We start from the raw sequence: 25902 nt of genomic DNA, 5'->3' as shown, positions 1-25902 counted from the left end.
ACACGTTCCCACGAGAGACACAGAACGGCACCACACAGAGGGGCACCACCACCGAGGGGACAGCTGAGGTGATGAGTTGCCACACACTCCGACCCCGATGTAAGTCGGTGCTGTCACTAGAAAAACCTCAGTGACTGACCCTGGCTGGGGATACAGCCCCCACAGACACCTCCTGCCCTCGGGTAGGATTCAGCCATCTTTTGCAGGGCAGCTCGTGGCCCTGGCAATCCCTGCTCTACTCTTACTGATGCCACCCTCGCAGTAAGCTCAACCACCGCTCAACCTCAGCTGTTTCCAGCTTGAAAACACAAGGGATGCTCACGCCCAAGAGGTAAAGCCCCCACCGCAGTTTCTCTGAAGCGTAACAAAAACATCCCCAGTCCTCCAGGACAATTCTATGTCCCAGCAGAGTCAGTAAAGCTCAAGGACCCACGGTTGGTCCACTGGTCCCTTCTTCCCCAAGAGAGGCAGCAAACTCCAAAGGAGAAGTCCTAACAGTGCAAAGGCAGGCATCTCTAGCAGTGGCTGTGTTCGTGCTCAGGAGTTGCATTGCCCACTGCATGGGTGGGCTCCTCAGAGCATGGTGCTCATCTCCAGAGCTGGCAGTCAGCCACGATCACCACCCTCACCTTGGTGGGGCAGGGTGTGAGAGGTAGCCAACCCCTCCTGCTCTCTCCTAAGGAACCTGATGCCAACAATACACTATTCCAACCACTGATTGCCTCATTCCTGGAGGCTTTTGCAAATTCCTCGGAGTCAACAGTATATTACTTTTAGGGCTTGGTATGTCTGCCCCTCTCCCCTAGGGGTTTTGACCTGCATGGACATCCATCACTCCTATCGTTTGGCCTAGCTCCATGTTTCTGATGGTGGCAATGAACTGAAGTTGGCGTGAGACGGTTACATTCCCCAGCCCTCCCTTCGCTCCTCCTGGCAGATTTAGAAGTTCACATTTAATCTGAAAGAGGGAAGATGGAGAGGAGCCTTACCAGCTGCAGTTTCTGTAAATGTCAGGATAGGAATGAGATCTTAGCAAGCCTTAATATACTATGCAAATCCTCGGAGCATGACCGTGTGTTGCCAGGGCTTTTTATTCCCCTCCGTGGTAATTGGAGAGACAAGGATTAAAAAGGGGAGTTGCCACATAACTAGTTGGTCCCTCTGCTTTACTAACCCCTGTTCAAAGACAATATCTGGACCTACGGGCGTAAGGCCTTGTAAAGCTGTACAGGCAGAGGCAGGTGTTCTCCTAAAGGGTGCCAGCCCAAGCCTTTTGCCTCCATCTCCCTGCTCTGGCGCACGTTTGGTGTGCGTGCGAGGGGATGAGGCACGTGTGCGTGCTACTGGCTGTGTCAGCGCACAGCCACGGATTTGGCATCTGCGTGGCTGAAAGTGAGACTGTGCTCCATGGAGACGGGATGAGGAGGAGGCACTGCATGGCGTCCGGGCACACAGCTCTGTGTACCTCTTTTTACAACTGCATGTTTACATCGCTTTTTTTCCCCTTTACAGTTTTTTTTGGGTTTTTTTTTTTTTTTAAATGCAGCAGGAAAGCTCCATCACTTTCCTCTCCTGTAATGATGTTGACCTGATTAAAATTTTTATTGGATTTTACAAAATAATTTCATACATACTGTTCCCTGGAGCCCTGCAGGGTGGAAGGAAGGCGGGGGAAGAGAAAGAGAGAGAAGAGAGTATATTAAGAATGAGGTAGAGAAAGAAAATATTTTATTTTACTCTGAAATGATTTTTCCTGAATGAGTAATAGATTAGAAATCTGCTTTGCCTTTTTTTTTTTTAATAGTGCTCTTACAAGTGCCCCTGAAATATGCAGGTATGAAAAAAGTCACCGCTCGAGCATTTTGAGCCTATTTCAGCAACAGTTTTGCTCTCCTACTGCAGGTCCCAACCCTTTTCACCACCTCCTGGCAGTAAGCAAGCCATGGCTAATGGGCTCCCGAAGCCTCGGAGATGGGCAGAAGCATGAGGAGACAGATCCCTGACCCTTCTGGCCATCCACCACACTTTCATCAGTCAGCCCAAAGCATTCCCGGCAGTCCGACTCCTGTTTTAACTTGATGCTTTAACCTAAAGCCAAACTGGGTGGAGGCACCACTTTGTCCCTCTCCTCTCCCCGCAGGGACTATAAACTGGGGTTGGCCCCAGGGACTCCAAAGAGCTGCTTCTTAGCAAAGCCACAGAGGCAGGCCAGCCACAGCAGGATGTGTGGGTCCACACGCCAGACTCTTGGCTCCCACCTCCGTCCCCAGCCTTGGCCAGCGGCACCCTGGTGAGCCTGATGTGCCCCAGGGAGCTCACGGGGCTGGGCAGACCTCTGGGAAGCTTAAGGCAAATGAAACACAAGTAACAAAAGAAGGCTTGTAAGTTGTGATTGCCTTTGTTATTTTAGCAGGTTTTTTACTGCTTTCCTTCCCCACCAAGGCAATGTCCTAACACTAACATTTCAGGTGTAGAAAAATCCCACTGTTGTTTTGTTCCAGTCCCTAGAAAGAAGTCAGGTCTTTGCTAATTTGAGGAATGTCTTAGGGATGATTTAGTTCCTCAATTCCATTTTCATGTATTTAAATTAAATTGCCACCCTCTGGCCCAGGGACTAGCAGTTGCCTTCCAAAGCAAGTCAGCCACTCCTGCAATGGGCAGCATTACACCCTAGGTCCCAGTGCAAAAAAATAAAACAACAAAAAAAATGCTTTTCAAGCAGCTCAACGCTCACATCAGATGTCCTTTCAGGAGTACCCCTGCAGGGCTGGCATGTTTTGAAATTTAGTTTCCCTGGTGGATGCTTATGAAATAAATATTTCAGTGCTGCATAGATGCCTCACCAGAGTCCCCCTCAAGGGGCAATAAGTCTCTGAGCCAAACCTGATGCCAGTTGAGTCTCAGGTGACAGCAACCACAGTCGAGTGAAATCAAGGTGAGGAATAAAGCACTTCACACTCTGTGGGCACCATTCGTGGCCAGCAGCTGAGATTGCCTGCAAGCTCCTTGCTCTCTAGGTGGTTCTCAAGGTCACATTGCTGGAGGTATTAAGGTTGTCTGGGTAACCTTTAATATATGTTTTGGAATGAGTTTGTGGGGTGAGGGTTGAAATTTTTTTTCCAGCACCATGTTCTCTAACAATTGCTGTTTGACATTTCCCCACAGGTTCTAATTTTCCTCCTGCAGTGAGTGTTCAGACAAGCTCCAGGTCAAACCACCTCTGCAATCCCTCCCTCTGGGAGGGGACTGTAGCCCCCTAAATTCTGCTTTCCTGTCACTTGCCTGGGTGGGACAGGACTGATGTTTTACACGGCATTCTCCATATCCGCTCTTTTGTAACAGGGAGCAGTGGCAAAATGGCATCTCATCGCAAAACACAGGCAAACCACTCACCCCCAGCAGAAGCGCATACCACGCCTGGGACTTCAGAGGGCTCTCTGGTCTGCTCTCAAAGCACCATCCCTCCTGCTTCTCTGTCTCATGCTGTGGCACCGTTCTAAAGGGCGTGCTTTCAGGCTGCATCTGTCACCAAACCCATCTTAATCTTCATTTACAATGCTCCCCGCTACTCCGTTCTCAGCTGAGCAGGGGCTGAGGGTGGCGAGTGGGGCCAACCCTGGTCTGTGCAGGCTGTCCCCGACCCAGAGACCGGCAGTGCAACGATCTGGCAGCACACAAAAGTACTTTGCAGCAGAAAGGGATTTGCAACGGAGAGAATAGCTAACTGATAAATACTACAATCAAGAAAAGTCCAAGCCCCGGATAAAAATGGCTTATGGTGTTAAGCTGTGCCCATGGACCAAGAAATGGAGGGCACCTGCAGCCGCTAGTACATCGCCCCACACCCAGCACAAAGCTGTCATTTGTTCCTGACTGACTTTTATTTCAAGTTAGACAGCAACAAAGAAAAGAAGACTATAAAGCCTCCCCAAGAGACTAAGCGCAGCAATTCACCGTGCAGCCTAACTGGAGCGAAACACAAAATGGCAGCTGCTCCTGCAAGCGGGCAAAGCCAGCTCCTGCCTTCGTGCGCGCAAAGAGCAGCAGCAGCTCCTGCTGCTGCACAGCTGCCTCCACCTCAGTCCTGGCTCAGGATCTCAGGAGGTGGATGAGAAATTAGGGACATTAATTTCTACTCTGTGATGGGCAAAGAGAACAACCCACAGGCTCTAACCAAACCTGAATCTTTCTGGACCGCGGGCATTAATCTTTAGAAAGAATAACAACTCCCTCTAAGTATTTGCATTTTACTCTTCCTGGTTTGTGAGGAGATACAACGCAGACACAGCCGCTCTCTGCTGGGCGACAGGCTCATGCATAACACAGAGCTCTAGGAATCTCATACTTGATCTGCAGGCCTGCTTCCAGACCTCACGGCTTCATCCCCTCCCATAGGAGCTCCTGGGAAGCCTCCAGGCTTTGAAGCTCGCATCCGCATATCAGCAGCCCTCCATCCAGGCTCCCTGGAGTGCCTGCCTTGCAGCTGAGGGCAGCCACCAGCTCACGGGCCACTGGCTTGGCTCGTTTCTCATCCCTAAATCACACACGCAGATGGGTTTAAATACATCAAATGATTTCCTAACCTCACATCTCCCTGTGAGCAGGGGCCGGGGCTGTCACAGGCATGTTATGCAGGGGCAAACAGGAGAGGAATGAATTTGGGAACCCTTGATCTGCTCCCAGACCAGTGGGAAGGGACAGGTCAACATCAGCTCACACCAACCCCTGCCGTCAAAAGCCATCTTTTACAGGCAGAGATCTGGCAGCCAGTGTGTAAAAGGAGCCTGTAGTTCACACCACAAAACACCATTGCCACAAGTTGCATCTCCTGGCCTCCACCAGAGCAGCGGAGCATTAACTGGGTCCCTCGGCACACAGGGGGAAGCTTGTTCTGTCACTGCTTCATCCCGGATAACGAGGGCTTTAATCTCCAGGTTTGACAATTTAGCACCTTGCCAGAACTAGGACTCATTCTTAGTATTAAAAAATAATGCATATTTATCAAACCTAGTCAGGCAGCAGGGAGGGGGAAACAGCTGGCAGCAGTCTCCTCCCCATCTGACATGTGCTTGCCGTTTTTCGCAGTTTCAACAGCTCTCCAGCTATAGTCCTTATAATTACGATAAAAAAACCTCACACTCGACCATAGCGCCTTGCAGCCAAGATGCCAATGTGTTTCCACATAACAGCCTCGTTGCAAAAACCCTAAAATTTTTCAGAGTCTCTGCTTTATTCCCATCCTCCCTTACATCATTGTATTCACATGGTGTTCAATTATTTACAAGCATACAAAACACTCCAGCCCAGATTCTCAACTGGTATTAATCAGTGAAGTGCCAACTAAATCAACAGAGCTACAAAGATTTGCTCTGGAGAAGGATCTGTCCTGCTGTCCCTGAAGATACCTTCTTCCCTTCACAGTACACATTGGGAAGGAGAGGATAAAAAACAGCTGTTTGTTTTTTTTTTTTTTCCCCCTCATTCCCCAAGTTTGCCAGACACACACAAGAGCACACTAATGCCCACGGAGACCTGCTCCCCACTGCTGACCTACTTTTCATTCATGTGCTTGCAACACACTTGTCTCCCATGGTAGCCCCAGGTATTCCTGGAAGCAGCCACCCACTCCTTGCCCAGAGCCCTGTAGCAACCCGGGGAGCTGGGTGCATGGGGCATGCCCCTGGGCACTAGGATAACAACCTTGACTTTAATGACAGATAAGCCTTTCAGATTATTCAGCCAGGCCTGGTGCTTCCTTGGAGTTTGTGCAGCAGCATCTGTCTCCAGTTCATTCCTTCAGGGCTTTTTCTCCATCCTTTTCAGGTGGCAGCACTTCCAAGGAGGCCCGAAGGGAGACGGCTTCCCCTGGCCGGTGAGCAGAGGGCTAACGCACAAGATGGTCTCCCCTTACCGATGGCTGATCATTTCTAGCTTTCCAGCCTCCACCATTTTAATTCAACGGGACCAACTGAGCCCCAGGACATAGATTACAAGTTTCAGAGGCCAATATATTCAGACAGGCATAGGACATTCCTTTCAAACTATGGGACAATCTTCAATCAATTAGTGCTTTTTTAGGATGGATAGACAACACTAAGCGGTCCACAAGACCAGGGCCTGTACAACAAATCCTTCAGTAAGTCTCTTTATCTGGACTTTGTGATCACACAAAAAGCAGAAACTGACTTTTGAAAGACATTTTGTTATTTGAGCCTTCACTTAGAATCAAAAAGTGAAGAGTTCATGAAAACAGTATGAATGTAAAGAATAGGTCTGTTCCCTTGAGAGCATTTTCACACACAGACTGGAGAACAGGATGTGAAACCCTGGGCATCTCATTAGAAGACAAGAGTTTAAATTTATTCCTATTACCATCACCAGTTCACAAACTGGGGCCACTCCATTCAAAACCAGAAGGCCAAGGAAGTGCAGGAGATAGATACCAGGCTGGGTCTTACTGCACTGAACCCAGCTTACTCATCTCTCTTGTACCATCACAGCAAAGAGATGTCACAAGGCCTTCATCATGACTGGAATCATAATATCCATGATTCACATGGAAGACTTTTATACAAAGCACGAGATAAAAATAAAATGAAGGGGAAAAAACTTAATAAGAAACTTGTTTCATTCCCTACAAGATGGATAAACCAAGACGAATGTAAACAGCTCAGCTTGACCCAAATATTTTTTCGTTGCTCAGTAACCCTGAAAAAAATGTTGTTATCTCACTAGCATCTGTAGAGATTAGATGGAAGGGAATTTTAAACAAACATTCATTGTCCCTTGTTTTAGGAATTTCAGCCTAGACATGAACTCTTGGGACTACTGCTCTTGCAGCACCCCTGAACCCTTCCAATAAGGAAAAAACAGTTGAAGAGGGTAGGAAGCATCTGTAACATCTCCAACACATCAACATGCCGTTGACATGAAGGTTTACATGAAACATTTGGATTTACATCTTTCCAAATTCTTCTAAGAGAAGGATGCGGCTGCTTTGCACAGGCTATGAGCAGGAAATACACGCTCAGGCCATGACTACAGCAGGAGGTGGGAGGAGGGGTAGTCACAGCAGATGGCTTCGAGCCATTTTGGGTGGCAGTAGGCACCCGCCAAGGGGCTCAGACTTTACAACCCACACTGGCTGCCATATGTTGTGACAGTGGCTCAGCATCACACAGGACCCAATTTATAGCATATTTCACAGCTGCAAGTACCACACGACCCTCTTACTGCTCTCCATTAGTACAATCGCTTTTCTGCCAAGCATCTTCTAGCACCTCACTATCATTTACTGATTTTTTTCATGTTTTTGTAGGTGGAGGGAGATCTGATAGATCAACTGAGAGATTCAGGCATGAGGTTTTAGTCTCATTTGTGCTCTGGAGGTCAGGCCTGCTCACTCCTTCGCTCCCTCCCAACAGATAAGAGCTATCTCAACAACACAGAGATGCTTTTAGAGATCACCTTGGCCCTTGCTAAGCTGTGCAGTGTTTCTGCCATGCGTGTCCTGGAGTTGGACGTACATGGCAAACAAGGCTGTGCCTGTGACACTGGGAGCTCGGAACAGCTCGGTGGGGAGTTTACAGCTCTGAAAATGGCAGCCCTTCCATCAACAGCAGACTTCCTTGTTGAATTTCTCCTGGAATAAATCCGGGAAGTGAGAGCAGAGGGAAAGAAAGGCCTAGAGGTGGCAGGATGGAAATCGGTCTTCCATCAGCCAAGTCTCCGAGGGAGAAGATACCAGCAGCACCTGGCAACAGGCTGCAATGAGAAGATGTGCACGAAGGGCAGAGCAAAGGGACAGCATCACTGTGCTATTGTGTGCTTTTCTTACACAACAGCAGCAATATCACCTCCGTGCTGTGGCAGGGTGATACCGCATCCCAACAAGCTCCGGAGATGGGGGGAAGCGGGCTGCCCTCCCTCAAACTGAGAGCTGGTTCCTTCCACACTGGGATGGGGAAGGGTCTCACCTCTGGAGGACTCTTTGGGAAATATGGCAGTCTTCTCAAAGTATGTCATCTCAATCACGTACAGACAACTTCATGGGCTGGACCTTCTACCCCACATGAGAGCCATGAATGAGAGGTCAGTTCACACTCAGTCACTGGAAGGAGCAGGTCACCCTGAACAGCTGGTTCACATCTCAGCTGGGTCAGCCCAGCTGCAAAACTAAAGATTAAAAGCAATTTACTCTGTAAGGGTCCTTAAAATATCAACTCTGTATTACAGCTCCCACCAGGGCTCTGAGGGAGGACAGTCATCCATACTTGTGCTAGGCAACTGCAGTTGCATCTCGGATTCATGGAGAATCTGGGATATTTTTAACACTTTGGAAGAAACAGCCACTCAGCGTTGGTTATTTTAACTCAGTACAGTCTGTGCATTCAGACCAGTCCTACTGCATGCACACTTGCTAGTGCCCTACCCCTCCCTCCATGGCAGCTACTGGCCCTGGCCTGTTTTGCCTCCTACCTCATAGCATTTTAATTCTCAGGTGATGCATCTCCTCGACATGGACAACAGGCACAGCCAGGGAGCTTCCTGGAGGAAGCTATTACAGAAATTGAGCTCACCCAAACAATTAAAAAAGATGATATCTATCTCAAAGCGCCTTTTGTTTTTTTGTGCGTTTGTTTTTTTTTTTTTTTTTTTTTTTCTCTCTACTACACCTATGATCTACATCAGACTAAAATGCATCAGTGGGAGCAGATTTTGCTCTTCTCCATGTGGCTGTCTGAACCTCTACCAGTGCTGACAACTATACAGGGCTAGCCCAGAAGCTCCAGTTCACCGGGGAGGTCACCACTGTCCAGCTGTTTAGATTGGATCAACCAGTTCCATAACAGAAGTGGTATTGGTTACACCAGTACAGACCAGAGCCTAGGAGCATGTGGCCCCATAGCAGCATTTTCAGCCTTGGAAAGCAGAGGCTTCTGTCTGATCACAGCCTGCTACAAGGCTTTATTCCTCCTGCCCTACCTGGCAGCAAACACATCACAGCCAACTCCATAATCCTCCCAGCAACGCAGATCTCAGCTGCAACTTAATCTTAACTTCTATTTCAGCTCTCACAGCCAGCTCAAGTGAAAATGAAAAGCAACTGATAAAGGAAAACCCACAAAATGAAGCAGGTGGTGAGGAGCCCAGAGGCAGAGAATGCAACTGGAAAGAGCAACGCCACCACAGATCTAGCAGTGCAAACATTAATTGCTTTTTAATTATTCCAATGTTTCCCTTCCCCGGTGGCTTGTAATTGCGGGATTCCTGCCTGCCCTCCGGTGGCTAAGGAGGAGAGGAAAACCAAGACCATCTCAGCAGAGGAAAACCCAGGAACTAAGCATCTACAAAGGCCTGTTTTACCCCACAGTGGAGAGCGGACAGCTTCAATGACCCTGAAGCTGCTGACATTTCTTTTGAGCACCACTGCAAAGCAAGTCTACTGGGACACCACAGCCACCTTTAGGGGAATCTGAACCACCAGTGCTACCTATGTGGAGACTGTGGAGAGGCCAGTACTTTGAGTTTCCACCTGACTCAAAAGCATGACTTGCTTCTTATCAGAGATATGGGTAGGAAAGAGCATAAACAAAGCTAGGACAGCCCAGATGTTTTGCCCTGGATTCAGCTGCATTTCTGAGGCTCTAAAGAACAGAGTAAGTGATCTGCTCTGTCGGGCTGCCCCCATGCCCCTGGATCAAATCACTTCCAGCTCTCAGAGAAGGGCCCCACTGCCTCTCACCATATCTCCTGATATCAAGACCCTTACGACAAAGCTGGCTTTGCACATCTCTGTGCTCCTTGTTGACTTGGAGAAGCCCAGCCACCACCAGACACCACTTATCAGCTGTCACGAGTATCATCTGCAACTGTCTCTGTCCCCTCCAACCTCTCCCCACCAGAGTCCCGAGTCAGCACCAGGTTCAGTCTCTCAAGCCTTCAGCAGATCCCCTCCATGGGAATCTCACCCAACACCATGCATGTGATCCCACAGCAGCCACAGAAAAGTGAACTAGTGCTGCCATTTTTGCTGGCATTCTCTTTACAGTGTGAGAAGTGACTCACGTCTTCAACGGGAGCTCAGAGGAGAGGGACCAGGGAAATTGCATCTCATCCTGCCTTTCCCTAGCCAAGCCTCTTAATGAGAGGTGAAAAAGAAGCATCATCCTTTTTAACACAGGAGAACAGAGTTGGTGCTACAGAAGCACAAACAAGCTCACCTTCCACTCACTGCAGCTGGTCAATACCCAAGGGCTGCTGTACAGTGGGAAGATCTGGGGTGGAACACTGTCAGTGCCTGCAAGGCAACAGCCAGGCATGTTGTGAACAAGGGGGAACGGAACCCCAGGCCACAGGATCACAGAACAAAAGCCTCCAAAGGAAGCGTGAAAAGCGAGTCCCCTGAAGCCTACAGCAGCACCACATCCACGGCCACTGTGCCACTAGGGTGTGACAAACCATCACGGGGGGCACGTGGACCACCACTCCACTGCCACTGTGGTGCTGAGCAGCAACAAGCAATTTGAAGTCCAGGAGAAGGACACTCCAGTGGCAGTGGCCAACAACGCAACAGTCATACCGCAGATAGGAAGCTCTTGTACCTTCGCATGCACTGCCCTGTTCCCTGAGCACCCAATTCCAAGCCCTCCAAAAAAATCAATGAGATAACAAGGAGATGAGTTGCAGCCAATATGGATTTGTCAAGAGCAAATCACATCAAGACAAGCTATTTTCCTCCTATAACAGCGTAACAGGCTTTCGGCAGAGAGCACTACCTGTCAAACATCTCAGCTTTAGTGAGGCTTTTGACACTGTCTTGCCTGCCATTCCCATAGGCAAGGGGAATATGGTCTTAAGAGAAACTATGACAGGGCAGGTATAAAACTGTTCAGATAGCCATGTGCAGAGGGCAGATACCAGTGGCCTCCTCTGCTACAAAGGAAGAACATGTCGACAAACAGGATTTTGTAGGAATCTGTCACATATCAGGCCTCTTCAGAGCTTTCGCTACTGACCTGGATGACGGAGCAAAAAGGGAACTTACTAAATTTCCAGGTAGCAAGAAGGTGGGAAGAACTGCAGGTGCTTCTAGAAGACAGGATTAGAAGATCTTGGTATCTTGCGAAAGCATCCTTTTTTTTTTTTTCCAGGCAGATACAAGGGCCAGGTTTTTCTCTCAGACAGAAATAATCAGCTGTCCAAGAACAAGTGTCCAAATACAAATTTTCAGGGACTACTGCTTCACTGCTCTTGCATATCAAGGGCTACTGATGCTGCAAGGAGTCTGGGGCCTCTTGCTCTTGACCTTATGACAGTAGTGTCTAGGGTCCAAGACAGACTAGCAGCATGTTGTGTTAGGCAGGCATGTACTCAGGGCATCCCTAACCAAGCAGCTTGCAAACAGAATCAGTATCAAGCTCAAAGGGCCCTGAACAGGATCAGAAAACACAAATTCCCACTCCCAGGCTGCCCTTTATCTACTGCATCACTGTCACCTCGCTGCAACTGGCACATTCACCATCTCTTCCGAGGACTGCTTTCAGCAGCGAAGGTGTTCCTGTGCCAGCAGCACATCACGCTAATGATGACAGTCAAGCACATACTAGATCTGACTGCTGTGCACACCATACATGTTTCATAAAGTTGTCCCAACTGCCTTCTCAAGCCCTCCCCCATAACCAGCTGCACCTGATCCTGCTGTCAAGTGATCTTCCTCTCCCCCCGTTACATCTCATGCCATTTTAACCCATGGTCTCTGCAAGACAAGGACTTCCCGTCTCCAGTTGAGTTTGCCATGGGAAGCAAACAAAGCACAAATGGCCTGCGAAAATAATAAGCCAGCATGTCCAGGCATGGCACTTGTTATGGAAAGCCATGGCCAAGCCCCTGCAATGAGCTACATCTCTAGTCTACAGGGAAGAGGCACTTGCAGCCATTATCCATTATGATGTTTGGGCTTTTCCCTCTGACCACGCATTTGGTTTATCTTAGTGTGAGCTGGTAGGGAAGCAGACCTTGCAGCCCTGGGAACTCTGATGTTGCAGGTAAGTTCACTCACTTTCAAGAAGAAAGCAGAGTTTCCAGATAAGTGACATTTCATTTCCTTAAGGGTTGCTTTTGGCAGGCAATTGCGGGGAAGACTGCGAAGTAGCAATGGATTGATTTGGCTCCTCTGGAGGTGACTAATGGGAACATGATCCAACAGCTAAGGCAGAGGACTAGATGGCAATGCCCCCCACAGCTGCCTTTGTAAGAAGACACTTCCCTCACATGTAACGAGGGAATCCTTGTACCACGCTCCCCACGTGTACACCTCCTGGAGGTGAACACAGTACATTTTCGCCAAATGCTCCAAGAACCCAGAACGGGAAGAAAATGCTTGAAGTGAAAGCAGGAGAGCCAGGCTAGGGAAGGCAAGTCAGCATTGTACTTCAGGTTCAGAATCACCCAGTCAGCTGGCAAACCCCTCTTCACTGCTGTGGATGTGAACAATGGGTATTGACAAGGCAGATTACACACAGCATCACCCAGACCGTGGGCTTTTAGTACCCTGTGGAGTATGATTGAATGCAGTCTTATCCCTCCAGAATGAAGTCTGAAATAAGACGTTGCAGCAGAAATTATAGTGAGACACGGGATCATCCCAGGGCAGGTCTCTACATGGTAAGGGGCAAGACAATCTATGCATCAGGAACCTGATCAAATTTAAAGGAAGGTCACAGGAAGAGCCAAAGCAGAAGATAAACTGGCTTGTATTTATTAGCCACCACAAAAGACAGGAGCAAGATCAAGCCATAAAAGCAAGGCATTAGCACCTCTATGATCAGCATAAATCTGTGAGGATCTGCCATCCCTCTCACCAGTACTTACTGCGGTTTCTCTCCTGAAGGATGGGTTATGCATGTACATCTGTACACACTCCTCCAGACTGAGAGCCTCACAGCATCTGACAACCTTGGAGCAGTCAGGTGAGGCTCTGCAGCTTTCCATTGCATTTCCTCCTTCAGAAGAGCTTGGGCATCATTACTGCATACTTAACACTGCTGAAAAGCCCGCGAAGTTTAGAACAGCACTGTCATCACTTCTGCCATTCACACGGATGCCAATGCCACAAGGGTGTCCTAGAACTGAGACAAGACCAGCTCACAGCTAAGGGACCACACTGGGAGCTGAATTGAAGTTACAGGCTATGTAAATTCACCTCGAGAATTGCAGAGTCCTGGAAGCCAGGGGCTAGTGGTGCTACCGGCACAGTCAATTCAGCTCCTAGCTTACGCTTCCTTGCATCCCTTGTTGCCTTTAAGCTCCCATGTCAGAGCACCTGTGATCCACACTATTAATGCCAGGATCTCAGCTCAACCCAGCCCGAGAACAGTGCCACAGCCACAGTTATTCACACCTTTTGTCACCTCTTAGCTAGACTGCAGCAATACGAGAGCCCTGCAGCACACAAGAAGCTCTAGCAGAAATATGCTCTGCATCCCCAAATGCTCTGTAATCGCCTTATCCACAGCCACACCAGGGTGGCCCCCAGCCTCAGCTCCTGATACAGAGATCCAGGAGAAACCTGACTCAAGGCTTTGGCCCTCATGTCCCTGCAGCCTCATCGGCAGAGCTACGGCTGCCTTCCAGGATGGAGTCCAGGCATGGTGCGTTTGATCACTGCAGAGCACCACTGTGCCTTTACAAGGGCTGATCTCATCTGTACACAGCAGACAACCTCAGCCCCCGTTCCCCCTGCCCAGCGAGTACAAGTTATCATAAACATTTCCTGCTGCAAACAACTGGGTTTCTTTGGGCTCCTTGATCTGACAGAGATACACCGTGGCGTGTGGATTTAAAGGAAATACCCTAGAACATGACTTTCCACTGCAGGCACTTAACCAATGGAATGACACTGAAATATCCAGACCCTGACAGATGCAGGTACATTCCCTGTAACTCACGACTCAGAGATGCTCAGATAGATACCCACAGAGCACAGGAAGCTCTGTCTACAGCCTACACTAATGGTGGAGATCTTACAAACTCTGAGTCAGTTTATTCAGCCATATCAAGTTAGCATGGAAGTTGTTTGGTTCCTTTGGAGCAGGACTGGGACAGTTTACTGGGAACAGGACAGATATTACAGATATGAATGGGAGAGGTGAGTTCTCCAGCACAAGCAATGACTATCATGGCATGAAGTGACAGAAAGAAGGAGATGGTGTTTGTGCCTCTGCTGAGCTCATACAATTCCCCTATGGCTTAGCTCCCTCACCTGTAAAGACACCGATAACTTTTCTCACCCATCAATTTCCTATTTGCATCAGCTAAAAAGAATAAAGGTCTGGTCCCACGAGGTTCTGATTCACTCTGCTGAAGGTGCCTTATTCTTTTAAGACAAGTTAATGGGAGTTGTGGTAAAAAAGCAATCCACTTTGTTTGGATGTGCTGGAAGAGATGACTTATCAAGAAAAGGCAGCCTCAATGCCTCATCTTGCAGATTCCTGAACATTGCTATAGGCCTTTTCTTTACATGCCTCTGCCAATTTTCACCATGAGCTGTACTGCTTTATTATCGTCTCTCTAAGGTTCCTCCACATGCTCCAAGCTCATCCCAGACTGCCTAAATGCCAGCCATTGCAGGCAGAGAGCCATTAGCACTGCAGTGCTGTTATTGCTGCTGCCTGGCCTGGAATTAATGCAGCTCAGACACAGCGCAGTGAAAATATTGACTTTCCAGCTAATCAAACCAAATTCCATGAAAGCTACAACTTCAAACTTTAAAAAAAAATCCATCAATGATTCATAAATATTTGAAAGTGCCAGATTGATTGCATCTGGATTACTGCAGCAGTTGGGGCTGAGGTCTGGCTGAGAAGGAGATGGACTAGACAGGTGCTCAGGCCTTGATGTCATGTATCACCTTGTGCTACCAGGACCGCACAAATCTTCCCAGCCTCAGACAGAAGATGAACACGATATCCCTGTGCTGTGTTATCTATGCTGGTGTAGCCCTACTCACTCTGGAGCAGCCAGACTGCAGGTAGGATGTACCATCCCAGCTGCTGGGGCCATGAAGATTAGGAGCCTAACAACTTGGTTGTTCAATTTATGACTCTGGAATAAATATATATATATATACACACATATACATATATATATATATACATATATACATATATATATATATATATATATATATATATATATATATATATATATATATATATATATATATATATATATATATATATATATATATATATATGTGTTCACTTCCATCACCTATTGCCTGCCTGCCATCCAAGTTGTTGGTATTCCCAGAATATACCAACCTTCCCCTGGTCTCCTGGGAAGCGAGACAATTTGTTAGCCTGGCCTTCTCCCCACCCAACCCAGCCCTCTCATCTTCACACCATCCAAGGAGTGTTTTATTTTCCTAACAACTTTTCCAAGGGAAAAAAAATCCAGGAAATTATGCAACATGTAACAAGTCAAGATGATCTATTTTTACTTCACCTCAAAGAGAAGCTCCAACTTCTCCCACATAAAAGAAAATTAATCTGCTGTCTAATTCCATTATAAAGGAGGGTGGGGGAAACATTTTTTGGAAAGAAACAATAACTTCCGTTGCGTTGCAGACAATCTTTGCTGCGTAAAAGTTGGTGTGCAAAGCCATTTCAGGCTGCCTTTGTCCTCTGTCTCTGGAGCTACATTTGTACACATGAGAACCTAGCACAAAGTCCTCTCTTACGAAACCCTATATTCAGCTCTTGAAATCCAGAGGAGAAACAGAGGTCTAACAAATCTTACCCTGAAACACAAAGCTCTCCTTCATTACCAACTGATGTGAGGACAGAGTCCCCGATGAACTGGAAGAGCCATGCCCCTGCAGGGCACGGAAGAGGCCCAAGGCAGCTGCACGGCACTGTGCTGAGCCCGACCTCCTACGACTGTGCCTCATCCTTCAAGGACTGCCGTGGCGGGAAGCACAGCTGCTGACTGAAGTGCTCCCACGGTTTCAGCATTCAGAGTCTCTCCTCCATAATCCTCCTCTGTAATCCTGTAAACTAACACAGTGCAGCTCCACGCTGCAGCCTCTCCCTTGGTGGGAGCATTAATAACTTCACGGGGCCTGCCGAGGCAGGCTGCAGAGATAGCTGGACGAGTACACGCTCTGCACCTGCGCAAGCCTGGTCTCAGTACTAAGACAAACAGTAAGGTTCAGCGCTATCCCGAGAGGCTGGCACTATTCCGTCAAACATGCCAAGAGACCCAGCTTTCCTGGGAATGTTGTATCCACCTCTGCCTGGAAAGGCATGGGCATGAAAACCTCAGGTCACCGAGTCGGGGACCTCTTGTCCATGGTGTGCACGCAGAGCACAGTGCAGCTGTGCTGATGGCAAGGGCTGTCTCACACCAAAGGGACAAATAGTCTTTGGGTGTCTGCTCCTCACCCTTTACAGAGGTCAAACTCCCAGAGTCTGCCAGCTGCTTCACCACAGACCCTGGTAACAAGGAAAACATTTAGCTGCCAGCCTTCTCTAATTTCTAATCTCCACCAAGCTCAAGCTCTGGGCAAATGGCCTTTCCCTCCTTGGTATTAAATGCAGGGGACAGTGCACCTCAATACGCATAACACTGCTTGCACTGGAATAGAGAAATTAAAGTTCCCATATTTTTCTCACCACTGAAAACAAACTGAGGCCCTAAAATAGGGATTCTAGACATGAGATTGGAAAACATTCCTTGCCCATAAGCTTCCTGAAGCAAGCCTTCCCATCTTTCACACCAGAGTAAAGATACCTTTAGCACTATTGTTTCTCTCCAAACATTTAAGAATAAAGTCCCACACTCTGTATTTTAAAAAAAAATACTTTCCCCAATCAGGAAAGAGACAGGATAATCACTTGAAGTAATGTAGTGAACTAGTTAAGATTCACAAAAACATTACTTTTATTCAGCAGGGGTGGCATATACATCAGTTTGATCCTCAGTGCTGATGTTGGGAGTTTGAGGGCAGGGCTGCACCTCAGGTCCTGTGCAACTACAGTGCCAGAGCATGGGGTTCCTATATCACAAGTGAGGATCACAAATATCACAACAGTCAGCAAAGCAGCCAACCAAAACATGCCAGTGCTGCTCTGCCTGGGTTTTCTGCCACAGTACCACATGTCTAGGCCTGTGACTCTGCCTTGTAAGAGACTGCATGAGGAGGAAGAGAGGTCCCTGGTAGTACCACACAACCAACATCACTTGTCTCAAATGCCACCTTCCCTCATTTCCAACACCACTGCCCTTTCCCATTCTCCACCATTCAGTTCTGGCTGCCCTCCCCACCAAGGCCAGCTGCTTCTCCAACCCTGCTGCCTACACACACATCATTTCTCACCATCATCCACATTCTCACTCCCAAGGTTGAAATTGTTTCTTTGCATGAAAAATCAGGGGCCAAGGTTGAAACTTGGACTTCAGTTTAAATAAAAGCCATTAAAAAAAAACCCTGTACTCTGAGTTTGCTCATGTAAATCAATAGCATGCTAGCAGATGTACCAAATATCCCCCAATGTGCATGTGTCAGTGTATTTCTTCCTTCAGAGATCATTAATGGCTCATGACCAAGGTCAGCAGTCAAGTCTAAGACTTTGCTGCTGATATAAAGGAAAGCATCTTTTCAGTGACACAGGGCACAACCTGCCCAGCTAATAGACTCGCAGGAACGCTATTCCCAGACCTCATCCATCCACTAATTTACAAATAATAAATTGCTATTTTAAAGCTGCTCTCTAGGAAGAGCATCCTGAGCTTTCCCCACCCCTTGGAGAGTGTAAACACAGAGATGAGAAGACTAAAACACACAGCGGATTAAAATTGCTGTAACTCAAAAAAGCTTCAAAGCCCAAATAAGAGCAAAGCACAATGCCAAAATCTTCTGGAAAAAAGAAAGGTTTTTAGCAGAGAAGGCCTAAAATGGGCAGACCTGGGACCAGCCCCCCCAGCTACCACGAGGAATGGCACTCAGTCACCATAGAGACAACGCACAGGCACGATGCTCCTGTCCCTGCTTTGCAACCTCTATCTCCTCCGAGGCTCTGGAGCAGATGGCAAGCTGTGAGCAAGGGGAAGGAGGGACTGGTGAAATGCTGCATGTAAATAAGACTGCTAAACACTCCCGTTGTGACTCGGCGGCAGCCGGGAAAGACTATTAAGGGGCTGCTGGAGGCAAACGGTTAGCCAGCAGTAATGAGCTGGCTACGAGTGACTGATTCCATGTCAAGGTTGGGCGGTATCGATCAGAGATGTACGGCTGCAGTCCTGCCACTTCAGGAAAGATGCGGGCTGATGGATCACCTGCAAGACCCACACCACCAGGGAAAGGCAGGGGAGCACAGCGTCCAGAGAGAGACCAGGACAGCACCGCAGCTTTGGACGGGAGCCATCCCGAGCACCGAGCTTCTGCCGGTTTCCGGAAGCAAATGAAGATATTCCTCTCGCTGCTGTCCTGATGCCCTCAGGAGCATCTTTTCATCATGAATTTCTATCTGGGCCTGGAAGCCGAGAATGGGGATAACTTCACGTCCTTGGAGAAATATATTATGTGATTTGCACCACAGCAGCCACAGTCCTGTTGGAGACTCCTCCCCACTGACAGCAAAGGGAAGGTGAAGAGGCACATTAACATTGCCGTGCTTTGACATGGAAAAGACCAGGTCACTGCAGCTTAGACTGTCACATCACTACAGCAGCCAAGCAGCAAGTGTTTTTTCAGGAGCTTCACCTTGCTTACCAGGCTTGGAGGGTGTCTGGGGGTTTTTTCTGCCTTTTTTTTTTTTCCCCTTTTAATCTGACAAGTTTTCCCCCCTTAAAATTTTTTCTTGCCTTTGTGCAAGGATCCTGTGTATCTCCTGGTCCTAACCCACTGGTTCAAGAGAAGGAAACGGCTCTGCACCTCAGAGATGGACTGATGTAGCTTCTCAGTGCAACAAAACAACATGAGCTGGTCCCTCTGCACACTTGCAAGGCCAAGCTTTCTGCACAGCTACATCAGCATCCAAGGTGAGAGGAGCAGGAACAACATCCATTTGGATTGCATTATGGTGAGACCTTGACAGATTTGGGCTGAAAAGGGCAGCCTAACAGCACCTGGAGTCTGTCCCTTGGAGGAGAGGGGAGTATCCCCACTCCTGGGCTAATTAGCACACCATATCTCAGCTCAGTTTGCAGGGCCTGGGGCTCTGAGATGAAGGATCTGCCCAGGATCAGTCATGAGACCAGTGACCAGTAGTTACGGATTTCTCTGGGTCTATGCTCTTCCATCCCTCCCTTATGCAGCCTAAAAAGGCTAGTGATAGTCACAGCTCAAATACTCTATTTAAAGGCTGCCTTGAGGACTAGAAGTTAATTTTAAAACTAACTGACCTAAGCTCTCTGCCACACTACCTCAGGAGGAGTCTGGAAGGGTGGGGGTACTGCTAATGCCTGTCTAGAGAGCATGTGTTTTACCTCTCAGCTCTTACTTCTCATTATCAATGTCAAGGCTTTTTAACAAAATTTGTGTTGGTCAATTAACTCAGGGATTCTTGTAACATTCCAAATAAAGCCACCCACATCCTGCGCTCAGAAAGATGAGCGAGCGCGGCTCAGGAAACAAGGGAATGACAAGGGCAAGGCATGACTCACATCCACCCCGCTCCCACATCCCGGGGAACAGCCCACCCCGTGAGCCTGCCGAGGACACCGATACACCAGCAGGCTCCTGCTTTCCCCATAAGAGTTCTCTCCTGCAAACTGAGGCTAACACCTGCCTGTAGCAGAGAAGATAAAAAGCCTGTTTTGAAGAATATTTGCCCAGCTGATCTATCACAATAAAAGCATACTGCAAGCCACAAAGAAGCTTGCTATAACACTGCTGCAGACTAGAAATAGAAAGAGGGATCCCTTTTCATAGGAAGGTGTTACTTTCACATCAAAATATCTGCTGGTTTGTTTTTTATCAGATTCAATCACAGTACGTTGCAATATAAGGTACAGTCAGACTGGCCATGAGGGGCCCCCCAGCATCTCTGCATTTGGTAAGAACCACGTTGTGGAAGCTGGGGCCAATATCCCCCATTTTTCAGTAGTTATTCATGCTCTGCAGTGGGTCACTTCCCTCTGCCTGGGTGACCACTGATGTTGAGCTGGAAGTGGCACCTAAGTGAGATACAGGCAGAGCTGTATCAATCCTTGACTGCCGAGTGAGTCCATTTCCCTTCCCAGAAGTGCTTTAGGCTGTCCTCAACCGAAAAACACTGTTTCTGTACCAAAGCATCCAAGTGTTGGTCAAAAGTATGTCACATCCAAGAGAAAGGATTAGTTCTGGGGAAATCTGGTCAAAAAAGTAATTTAAAACTGCTTCGTACATCCAAAACAAAGTATTTTGACTATCAAAACTTCATCTCTCAGCTGAAAAAACCTTTTACCAAACAGCTCAAATTTAGGGTGCTCACAGAAGCTGTACTTTCTCATAAATAGAAGTCATTGTACAAATAGTGAGGAAGGATTTCTGAAAGCCGTCATCTGAACTCACCGTTTTTCCTGAGGAACGCATTCACAAGTATATTTTTTGCTACAGAAACTATAACACATGTCATTTCCAACAAGAACATGCACAGGACTCACTAACATCTCAAATCTGAAATATGGACAGAGCAGGCACAAACTGGTGGGTGCCTGGAGCAAGAATTGCCTCCGGCCTCCCTGCAGGCCTTCCTCAGCAAGTCAACTGCTAATGAAGAGCTAGTAAGGACCAGTCTTAGGGGACCAGCCCCCACACACTGCGTGGGCAGGGCAGACCATCACCTGGATTGCCAGATGCAATGAGACCAGGAGAGGGAAGACTCCAGAAAGCACCAAGATCTGCAAGGGATGAGGCTTGTGTGGAGAAAAGCAAAGTGCTGGTGACCACAGCGAGAACCCAGCCCTGTGCTAAACGGCTGGTTTGGGTGAGAGTTTATTCACACTGCCACCACATTCTTATTTTCCAAGCGATGGAAATAAGGATGGATCTACACATATTTTTATTTTTTGGCCAGAGCTCACTTAAAACGTGGATCTCAGCAGATGTCAGCTCTTGCCAGCCACGGAGTAGAAATCCCAGGGCATAGGTCCAGAGCATACTGCTTTTGGCCATGCAAAGCCTGCTAAAATTCCCCTCACAACCAGAGCTTTTCATCCTAGCCCCTCCAGCAGCTCATTCCTGCCCTCACAACGTGCTTGCACACCTCCACTGTGCTAGTACAGCTATCAGGAGCTGTTTTACAACCAGGTTGTTTCAGCAATGGAACGCAGAGTGAAGCCTTGTAAACAGCTCTATCAGTGTAACCAAGGGAGCCATGTAGGACCTTCTCAAGCCATCTTCACAACAGACCACCACAGGCATACATCCCTGCTCAAAACACTTCCATATGTGCTCTCTGTTTAAGGATTACTGACCCCAGTAGTATTTCAGCTGATGAACTGAAGCTTCATTCTGGCTTTGCACCGCTTGTGTCTGGACAGACTTGTGTGGAAGCACCATAGCTGACTTCTGGTGCTCCTCCCTGCCACCCGCGCTAGTCCTTTGCAGCCAGGGCCACCTCCATGACACGCCACACCAAGAAGCAGCCTGAGTGAGCAAGCCATATTGGTAAGAAGGCATCCCATTATCTGCACCAGAACACATGAAAAGCTATAGCTAACAACATAAATAAATGCCAGTCTCTGACCCAGGACTGCAGAAAGATTATTGCTTTGATTTACAATACAAACTAGGACTTGAAGAAAAGACTGATTTCTACAAATTCTTGGAGCCTTAACTGGGTGTTTGTAGTTCTTTCAAAGGAGAGGTGGGAATGGCACAGAGCAGAACAGTCCATGGGCTGCTGCACAGGTGTGGAAGGTAAGTTAAGAAACACCTGAAGAAAATTGACTGTGTCTATCCAGCAGCCCAAGAAAAAGAGTTTTCAGAATAATTTTTTAGTAGTAAATCCTGCTTTGGGCTGCCCCTGGCAGTGCAGACCACCTGCGCTGGATGACAGCAGTCAGGTCTCCAAATCCATCCAGCCAGCACACTCCTCATGTAAGTGGGGCACAGCACCGCACCCTGCGGGTCCCCAGAGCCGAAGGGTGGGCGCAGCCACCCGACCCAGCAGTACAGGCAGGCACAGCCTCTTAGGCCAGCACAGGTTTCTGTCTGCTGATGTCAAACGCTGTGGATCAGAGGCAGGATCAATACCACACTCCTGCACAACCAGCTCTGCATTGAGGTCACTGATTTGACACCAACTAGAAACAGAAGTAAAACTGACCTCATCGATTTTCATTTTCCAAGCAAAGGCAGTGAGTCAGGAGAAGACTAGCAGTGCCAACTGCAAAAGACTAATTTGGTGGGGGTTTTCTATTTTTAATTATTTTACATTGAAATATCCATGTTCTTGATCCCACAGAGATTTAAGATTTCTTTGGGCCTGCACGCTTGAGTAAGGTTGTGCACGCATTTAAACAACTGCGGGATCTAAGCCCAAGTTGTTACTAAGTACTAGGTAAGCAAATTTGCTTAATAGGATTTTTAATTTGCCATTATCCCTTTAAAAATGCATTTGTTCTCTGCTAAATAGTAATAAATTAGCCTAACAGCAATCATTTATATTTCTTTAGCATCTTGGAGGCATCTCAATACACTTTACCAACCACAGCAGTCCAATGAGGCTACATCAACTGACATGTATAGATCGCACAGGGCCTGGTTAGAAGATGGGGTCTTTACAGTAGCAGGCTTGAATTTTTCACCAACTCACTGAAAAAAATGTATTTATAATTTCAAGTGGGAGGGGAGACGCACAGGAGCTCTGCAAGAAGAGTTTAATCTGTTGAAAGGATGAAATCTTTCAGCAGATTTTCCTACCCTGCCCACCTTCCCCCCGCCATCACACATCGGGAAACCGAGAAGCACGCAGCAAGCCCAGCCCCTTCAGAGAAGCTGACAGAGCCTCTTGCACACCTGAGCTTTGGCATACAGCAACTCACAGCCTGACTGCTTACACCAGTGCCACCCATCACCTCCCCCTGCACTACACCAAATCATCCCAGCTCCAGAGATGCACACTCCTCCTGGTGCGGAGCTGCAGCAAAGCCCAGAGCCCCAGCCTGCCTGCATCTTCGATGCTGGTTTCAACAAACAAGGACCAATCCTGGACAAAACACTGTGTTTCACAAGGACTATGCACCTTTTATCTTGGGGCTTGCCTGCTTCCCAGAGCTCCCTCCCCAGACCCAGAAGGGTATTAGCCCCTGAGGAGGGGCTGAAGAAGTGACAGACACTAACCAGGCAGGCATCTCCAAACTACGGCACTAAAACCTCTAGATTTTGGCACTCCTCCTCTTCTCTATAACCTGCAGCATGTATCACAACCCATCTCACTCTCAACACTATCCTCAGAGCAGCACTATTGCAAAGGCAGGGAGGGGAAAGAACAGCAATGCCCAAAGAGGCAGAGAGGCTTATCCAGGGTGATGCAGGGAAAACACGATATGTCTCCCCCAAACAGCCATGTTCCAGTCACATTGCCCTCCCCGCTCTCCACCAAACGGAGCTGTTCATTTGAGTGTAGCTGGATGGTAATGAAGCACTTGGTGGAAATAGATTTTTTGTTCCGCCTGGCCATGGACTGCTAGAGACAGGGATCATTAGCTATGCATCGCTAGCAGGCAGCCGCTCCCTCATTAGCAGGCCACTCATCTCCTCCAGCCACCTACATTATTGGTTCAAAAGAGTGTGCCCAGCCATCATTGCCCTCACTAGAAACTCAGCCTAATTGGCTTAGGAGAAATACAGGTTAAGAGCATGAACAGCTCTGCAGCTAACACGGATTTGCCAAGTCATGATTTTACGAGTTCAGGGAATTGCATACCCTCGGGTCCTGGAGTTTTAGGCATTGTACTTAACCTCACTTTCTGAATCAACTGAAGAAGATGGGATGCTGCTAATCCTCATGGTTGGGGGAGGCCAGGGGAGGAACACTTTGTCCTCAAAGAGCTACAAACACGGTAATACAAGTTTACTTTTCCGCCCCCCCCCCCCCCCCCCTTTATTCTTTGAGTTGCGCAATGCAAGGGCAATTTCCCAAGAAAGATTTGGTAATACAACTTCCACAAACACAGAAAAACAGGTATGCTTTGCTCCTCTGAGCCCAGGAAGCAGCTGGCCAGCAGCCCACTCCCCCATAGCTAGTTTTGTCCTCTTGAGCCAGGCACAGGCAAAACCCCCCGAGGCCAGAGTACCCCTGCCCCAGCCAGCACAGCTCACTGCAGCCCCACACCACCAGCCTGCCCCGCTCACAGGGCTGCCTTAATTCAGTCCACTACCACAATCCAACTTCAGACTAGAGAGAGGGAAGGAATGAGGGCTAAATGAGATACCTTCATCTCCAGCCACAACCACTACCAAAACACGCCCAGCAAAACTTACCTTCAGTTCCTGAGTTCTTCCTGTTCACGTCAGTCACCCTTCACTGATCAACTGTTCATGGTCCTTCTCAGGCTTTTGCAGAGGCTTCTCTCCCCCAAAGCTGAAACAGAATACCAAAACTAACCCCCAAATTCTCCTTGCTCACACACCTCTCCCAACACCCTGACCATCTCACTCTCCCTTCCTCTGGTCAACAAGATTGATTACCTCTCGTTACCAATTCCAGGTGCTACAATGCTCACCTGGCATCAGGTTTCTTTTCCCTTCTTGAGCAAACTGATATAGTGGAAGGTGTCCCTGCCCATAACAGGTGGGTTGGAGCTAGATGATCTTTAAAGGTTCTTTCCAACCAAAACCATTTTGTGATTCTTTGCTATTCCTCTCTGTTGATAACACCTGCTTGCAATTATCCCCGGGATTGAGCAAGAGATGTTATTGGTGGGCTACCCCCACCCCATCATTGCTACCACCTGAAACTTGAACACATCCCTAATTTCAGCCTCCCCCTCATTTCCAAGACTCTTGGCTGGGGCAGGTGTTGATTTCAGCCTTGCAACCCATATTCACAGAACTGGTGGGGTTTGCCTGCTTTCCTGGGACCCGTACTCTCAACAGACCCTCCATCACAGGTCAGGGCTTAGCTGATCTGCTGGGAACTCAAGCAGACTAAAATGGATGGGAGAACAAGCACTGTCAAGCTCATCTTGCAGCCTGTTTCCATGGCTGGAAACCCAGAAAAATCCAAAAGGGAAAATGGCTCCAGAAGTTGCATCTGATGTGATACAGTCTCTGACCGCTGCATGCACTGCATGCAACAACTCTTTCAATGGTGTGTGCACGCATCCAGCTGCGGGTGGTAGGATTGCAACCAGAGTGATAAAAAGACAGAAGAGAAAGCTTTAGGAATAAGTCTCCTAGCATCGTTCTGATAAAATTCCCTGCAAATCACTAGAAGAAATGTAATTCTTTACACTGACATATGACACAGAGGAGTTATGTGTTTAAGGCTTTTTTTGATAGCATTGTTCATGCGAGCTTCCCTATACCTCTTGCAGTAGCAGATGTCTCACTCTCTGGATAGAGGCCAATACATAATACAGACCTTGCCTATCTTACTAGAGCAGATCAGAAGTTTTTCAACAAAGCATTGCTTACCACCAAAAACATTAATCAGTTTTCATTTAGATCAGCTTTTTAAATCAGAAAATACTAATGTCACATAGACTGTTCAGTTGTCTTTCAATTTTAAAAAAATGAAACAAAGCATTTTGATAAGTCTAAAACGCCTTGTTCAAAATTAAAATTATTTTTCCAAACAAAATCATTGTTTTTGTATTTTAAAAATACTGGCAAACTGCAAATGCTGAAATAGCAATGAAATGTTTAATTTTGGAAGAACATATGCTTCATCAGAATTTTTAACATTC

The 25902-nt window shown here is 47.7% G+C and overlaps 1 long non-coding RNA gene across 2 annotated transcripts in view; it reads right to left on the bottom strand.

Annotated features, from left to right (window-relative positions):
• LOC116961021 overlaps positions 1 to 24569 on the bottom strand; it is a 46547-nt gene extending 21978 nt beyond the window's left edge. For both annotated transcript variants that reach the window (XR_004406723.2, XR_004406724.2), the window contains exon 1: positions 24476 to 24569. This is a non-coding gene — a long non-coding RNA (uncharacterized LOC116961021). The remainder of the gene's footprint in view (positions 1 to 24475) is intronic.
• Between the last annotated feature and the right edge of the window lie 1333 nt (positions 24570 to 25902).

Source organism: Tyto alba, unplaced genomic scaffold, assembly GCF_018691265.1.
Source record: "Tyto alba isolate M040663 unplaced genomic scaffold, T.alba_DEE_v4.0 Super-Scaffold_41, whole genome shotgun sequence".
In the NCBI taxonomy this organism is placed as follows: Eukaryota; Metazoa; Chordata; class Aves; order Strigiformes; family Tytonidae; genus Tyto; species Tyto alba.
This window is presented reverse-complemented; position numbering and strand designations above follow the sequence as displayed.